Genomic DNA, 5,984 nt, shown 5'->3' with positions numbered 1-5,984 from the left:
CTAGATCCCACATGCTGTAATTAAAAGATCCTACATGTTGCAACTGAGATCGAAGAGGCTATGTGCCTCAACTAAGACCTGAGGCAGCCAATAAATACATGAAAAAATAGCCCCCCCCCCAAAAATGATGGAGGCTGAGATATGTTATGATATGCCATCCATATTTGGCCACCTGATATGAAGAGCTGACTCATTGAAACAGACCCTGATGCTGGGAAAGATTGAAGGCAGGAGGAGAAGGAGACGACAGAGGATGAGATGGTTGGATGGCATCACCGACTCTGGACATGAGTTTGAGCATGCTCCGGGAGATAGTGAAGGACAGGGCCAGTCCATAGGGTGGCAGCGAATCAGACACAACTTGGCGACTGAACAACAACATGCCATCCATGAGCTGGAGAACTGGGACAGTGGGTGGCTTAACACTCTTGGACCAGAAGTTGGAGCTCCGATGTCGAAGGGCAGGACACGATGGATGTTCCAGCTCAAGAAGGGGACACAAGAGGCTTCCTCTGTCCTTTTCATTTCCTGTCCGGACCCTCAGTGGATTGGGTGATGCCAGCCCAGTTTCAGCCCATCTTTACTCAGTCTACCGATTCAAATGCTAATCCCTTCCAGAAACACCCTCAGAGATACACCCAGAAATAATGTCTCACCGGCTCTCTGGGCGGGTGTCCCTGGGCCCAGTCAAGCTGACACAGAGTTGACCTTTGTAACAAGACTGTCCTCATTCTCTCTGAATGAAACACGTGGAAGTTGAACAAGCACCAGGTGCCAGTAAGGCCTCCTGTGACGGAGACTAGCATTACCTCTTTGTCTTTATTTTCTATGATTTTGAATATTTTAAATTATTTAAAAATTTTTAAAGCAAATTTATTTTTTAATTGAAGGAAAATTGCTTTACAATATTCTGTTGGTTTTTGCCATACAACAGCATGAATTGACCATAATTATACATATATCCCCTCCCTCTTGAACCTCCTTCCCCTCCCCCACACCACCCCTCTAAGTCATCACAGAGCACCAGGCTAGGCTCCCTGTGTTTAATTTTTTTTTTTTTAATAATTTAAAAATTGAAGTATAGTTGATTTCCAGTATTGTGTTAGTTTCAGGTGTACAGCATGATTAAATTATATATATATATATATATATATATATATATATTTATGTGTTACTGTATCTAGGGGCTTCCCAGGTGGCTTGGTGGGTGAAGAATCCGCTTGCAAAGAAGGAGACGCAGGCAGATGCGGGTCTGATCAGATGGCATTTCCCAGATGGCGCTAGTGGTAAAGAATTGTCTGCCAGTGCCAGAGATGTAAGAGACATGGGTTCGATCCCTGGGTCGGGAAGTACCCCTGGAGGAGGGCATGGAATCCACTTCAGTATTCTTGCTTGGAAAATCCCATGGACAGAGGAACCTGGTGGGCAGTAGTGCATCGGGTCGCAAAGATTCGGATATGACTGAACTGACTAAGCTGTCTCTCTCTGTATCTATCTATTTATCTGTCATACCTATTATATTTATCTCTCTGTATATATCTTCTTTTTCATATTCTTTTCTATTATGACTTATTACAGGATATTGAATACAGGTCCCTGTGCTATACAATAGGATCTTGTTATTTCTCTATGTTATACACAATAGTTGGCATCTGTTAATCCCAAGCTCCTACTATTATCCCTTCCTCCCTTTTCCCTTTGGTAACCATGCATTTGTTTTCTGTGTCTGAGTCTATTTCTATCTTGTAAATAAAGTCATTTGTATCATTTTTTTAGATTCCACATGTAGGTGATGGATCATGGTATTTGTCTTTCTCTGTCTGACTTCACTTCGTGTAATAATCTCTGGGTCCATCCACGTTGCTTCAGATGGCATTATTTCCTTCCTTCTTGTGGCTGGATAATACTCCACTGTGTGTGTGTACCACATCTTCTTGATCCATTCATCTGGTCAGGCTGCTTCCGTGTCTTGGTTATTGTAAATAATGCTTCTGTGAACCCCGGGGTGCATGAATCTTTTCAAATCAGAGTAAAACTATTTTAGAATGAAGGACCTTCCCCCCGACCTTTCTGTGCTGAATTCCAAGCGTTTTATTGTCCAGTGGCCGTGGGTCTTGAAGTCTCTTTCAGTCTTGCACCTCTGGAAACCGTCACCCAGCCTGGGTCTGTAGGAGAGGGGCGTGTGCTACAGGTCAGACTCGGGTTGAAAGCGCGACCTTGGTGCTCGAGTTCACTGGGCTCCAGACGATTCATGGGAACATCCTGTACCGCCCCCCTGCAGAGCCACGTGGGGACTCCGAACGTGAGAGAGGACAGCGTGAGGCATGGAGGCGGGTCTCGGAAGCCGTTGCCCCCTAGACCTTGGGCCCCTTCCAGCTCCAGGCTGGACTCAGCCTCCCCCTCATCACCTCTAAAAATAGGATTTGGAAGTTCTCCCCCCTGTGACATAATGCATCTCTCGATCATAGGCAGGAAGTGAATGCTTTCCTGCCAGGCCGGCTGGGTCCCCGAGAGGTGGGCGGGGAGGGACATTCCTCTTCTGTTTCACCATAGACCGTTTCGGGGCACTTACTCTAAGCCTGCTTTCTTCAGTCCGAAAACACGGCGTCTCTTGGAAATTACACAGCACAATAGACGGCCTGGATCTGGGCGATCCCGGATGGTTAGATGTCATGAACAACGTGTGGTCGAGTATGAGTCGTCACCCCCTCCATCTGCCTGAACTCTGTCCTGGGCTTGGTGGGACTCATGAAAGCGGTGAGGGCATCTCAGGGAATGCGCGCAGAGCCTCCAGCGATTAGCGCAGACAGTTTGGCTCCTTGACCCAATGGGTGATGGAGAACTTGGTGCAACAGACGGAAGCCGGCGGGCCAAGGCTCGAGGTGTGTGATAACAGGGATACTGGTTTTCCGGGATTGGCAGTAAGAAGCGAAGGTCTTCAGTGCCTCCCAGCTACGCGTCAGGTTCTAAGGATGAGCAAGACAGGAGTTGTTCTGTCTATCCATGGGTTGGGGAGAAAAGTGACTCTCAGACCAAACTGCCTGTGAGTGCTGAGGAATCTCCCAGGGGCTGGGGGACATCCCGGAAGTGGCTCTCAGACCCCTGTTCACTCCCTGGCCAGTGCCCTGGATGGGGACTGCTGCTTCTAACACAGGAGCCTCCGCTCAGCCCAGCTAACTGGTTCACGGAGGCTTGCCGAGCCCCTGCGGGAAGCCGGCAGGCCTGTGCCAGGAGCTGCAGTTTGCAACAGACAACTCGTTTGAGATGCCGTTTCTGGGCTGATGGAGCAGGATGTCACCTCCCTGTCCTGGGCAGAGACTGGAGCACCCCTACACCCCTTGTCCTTCCAACCCATGAGATCCAAAGCTCCCCAGTCTCGGATGAAGCCAGCCCTCCGATGCCTCTGCCCTATAAAAGCAGAGAGGCTGACAGTCTGGTCCCGCCTGTGCCCTGGCCTGCAGCCCTCTCGCCCAGCGGCCCCCGAGCTCTCATTGCATCATCCAAGTCCATCCTCCCCTCTGTGGCTGAGGACCAGTTCCCGCCGCCGCCCTGAACACCAGCACCAGCCTTGCCCTCCTTTCCTCAGCTATTTGCCCAAGAAAGACCCTTCTTGTGTGTGCCCGCTGTTGATTCAGTCATGTCCAACTGTTTGTGACCCCATGGACGGTAGCCCGCCAGGCTCCTCTGTCCATGGGATTCTCTAGGCAAAAATACTGGAGTGGGTGGCCATGCTCTCCTCCAGGGGATCTTCCCGACCCAGGGATCGAACCTGCACCTCTTACGTGTCCTGTATCGGCAGGCAGGTTCTTTACCACTTGTGCCACCTGGGAAGCCCAAGGCCCTTTTCCCTGCCCCTCAGTGTCTAAAACTGTGAAAACAGGGAACAAGAGAGGAGAGTCAGGTTTTGCTCTGCTGCTTGAAGTGATTTGTTATAAGTTCTAATGGAAGCAAAACCCCACTTAAGATGACAAATGGGGGGAAGCCACAGTAATTGGATTTGCTGTTAAGTGGGTGTATTGCTACCAAATTGGACAGAAAATTACCAGGGACTCTTGGCGTGAGGATGATGGCGTCTCCAGTGGTGGGGAGGGGTCTCGTCAGCCCTCCCTGTCTCACTTCTTCCCGGTTGGCTGCAGCCTCCGTGTTTTCCCCGAGGTTCCCAGGTCCTGCAGACCATCTGGGCCTCAGGGGCACCCAGCCTGCCTGGTGGTCGCAGCCTGGCGCTTTTTTTTTTTTTCCAATTCTGACTCTGATTGCTCGAGATTCCCCATTGGATCCCCATCAGATCAGACAGTTGCCCCACTTCCCGTCATCACTGCCCCCCCCCCCCCAAACAGGAGTGCTTGTCACGTTGAAGATGTCACTGTGTTTACTGTGGGGGGAAAGGAGAACGCAAGCTGGCAAGGAGGAGAAAACGGGGTGGGCTGCGGGGGTGGGGAGTCACTATGTGATGGGGTAGGGTTTCAGTTAGGGTCGGTGACTGAGCTCTGCAGATGACGTGTGGATGGTTGAGCAGCAAGGTGAACGGACTGAAAGCCCCTGAACTGGACGCTTACAGATGGGAAACGGCACGTTACCTATGTTAGCACAATAAAAACGTAAAAAAAATCTTTTTTGAATGGAGAAGTAACAGTTTCTGGGATCTTGAGCCATCTGGCTCAATCAGGAGGCCAGTGGCTCCAGGCGCCCTTTCTTTCTTGGAGCCCTCTCTGCCTTTCTCTACCTCTCTCCCGGCCTCTGTCTCTACTCTGTCTTTGCCTCTGTCTCTGTCTTTCTCTTACTCTCTTACTTGAGTTGCCTCCAAACCCTTCCCACCCTCTGGTTCCCCAGCCACTGACCTTAACCATCTGTTACGGACTGAACTGTGCGTACCCCAAATTCATGTGTTGAAGCCCAACCCCCAGGGTGGCATTTGGGGGTGGTTCCTTGGGGAGGTAATTAAGTTTAGACGAGGTCATGAAGGTACAACCCCCACGATAGGATTAGTGTGTTTATAAGAGGAGGAAGAGGGACTCCCCTGGTGGTCCTGTGGCTAAGATACCATGTTCCCAATGCAGGGGCCCGGGTTTGATTCCTGGTCAGAGAACTAGATTCCACATGTCGCAACTAAAGATCCCACATCCCTCGTGCCACCACTGAGACTTGCACAGCCAAATAAAAAGGTTTTTTTAAAGGGGAAGAAACTGGAGGTCACCCCTCCCCCGCCTCTCTCTCTCTCTCCGACTTGGGAGGACACAGCAAGAAGGTGACCATCTGTAAGCTGGCTGTCTATGAGCCGGGAAGAGGGCCCTCACCAAAAGTCAGGTCTTCTTGACCTTAGACTCCAGCCTCTGTATCCATGAGAAATAGATGTCGGTTTAAACAGCCCAGTTTCTGGTCTTCGGCTGTAGCAGTCCCATACGAGGCGGACACCTATCACCTGTAGGTCTGCAGACCTGGGGCCCCCCCCTTCTGAGCCTCTGCCTCTCAGAGGAAAGAGTGCCTGCAAGGATTGTTCCCTGCTTCCTAGAGGGTGTCACAAAAGGGCCCAAGCTGTCACCTCCCTCCTGGTTGCTATGGAGACCCACGGGGAGGTTCCCCATTTTCCCCATCCCCCAACCCCCGGCAACCACTTCACTTTCTATCTCTATGAGTTTGACTTTTTTTTTTTTAGAGTCCACATATAAGTGATACCATATTTGTATTTGTCTTTCTCTGTCTGGCTTATTGCACTTAACATTGTGCCCTCAAGGTCCATCTGTGTGAGGTCAATCACTCACTTGTATCCGACTCTTTGCGCCCCCACGAACGGTAGCCTGCCAGGCTCCTCTGTCCATGGGATTTCCCAGGCAAGAATACCGGAGTGGGTTGCCATTTCCTTCTCCAGGGGAATCTGCTGGATCCGGGGATTGAACCCGTGTCTCCTGCGCTGGCCGACGGATTCTTTACCGGTGAGCCACCTGGGAAGCCCCAGGGTCCACTGTGTTCTAACAAATGACAGGGTT

General features: G+C 50.7%; 1 long non-coding RNA gene across 1 annotated transcript; it reads right to left on the bottom strand.

Moving 5' to 3' along the window:
• Positions 1 to 4,353: 4,353 nt before the first annotated feature.
• On the bottom strand, positions 4,354 to 5,598 carry LOC132343907 (uncharacterized). Its single transcript, XR_009492936.1, has 2 exons — positions 5,295 to 5,598; positions 4,354 to 4,577 (listed from the first exon to the last, which is right to left on the bottom strand). It is a non-coding gene; the product is annotated as an uncharacterized lncRNA (long non-coding RNA).
• Between the last annotated feature and the right edge of the window lie 386 nt (positions 5,599 to 5,984).

The sequence above is a fragment of the Bos taurus genome, chromosome 25 (genome assembly GCF_002263795.3).
Source record: "Bos taurus isolate L1 Dominette 01449 registration number 42190680 breed Hereford chromosome 25, ARS-UCD2.0, whole genome shotgun sequence".
Classification (NCBI taxonomy): domain Eukaryota; kingdom Metazoa; phylum Chordata; class Mammalia; order Artiodactyla; family Bovidae; genus Bos; species Bos taurus.
Note: the sequence above shows the minus strand (reverse complement) of the source record. Positions and strands in the feature narration are given on the sequence as shown.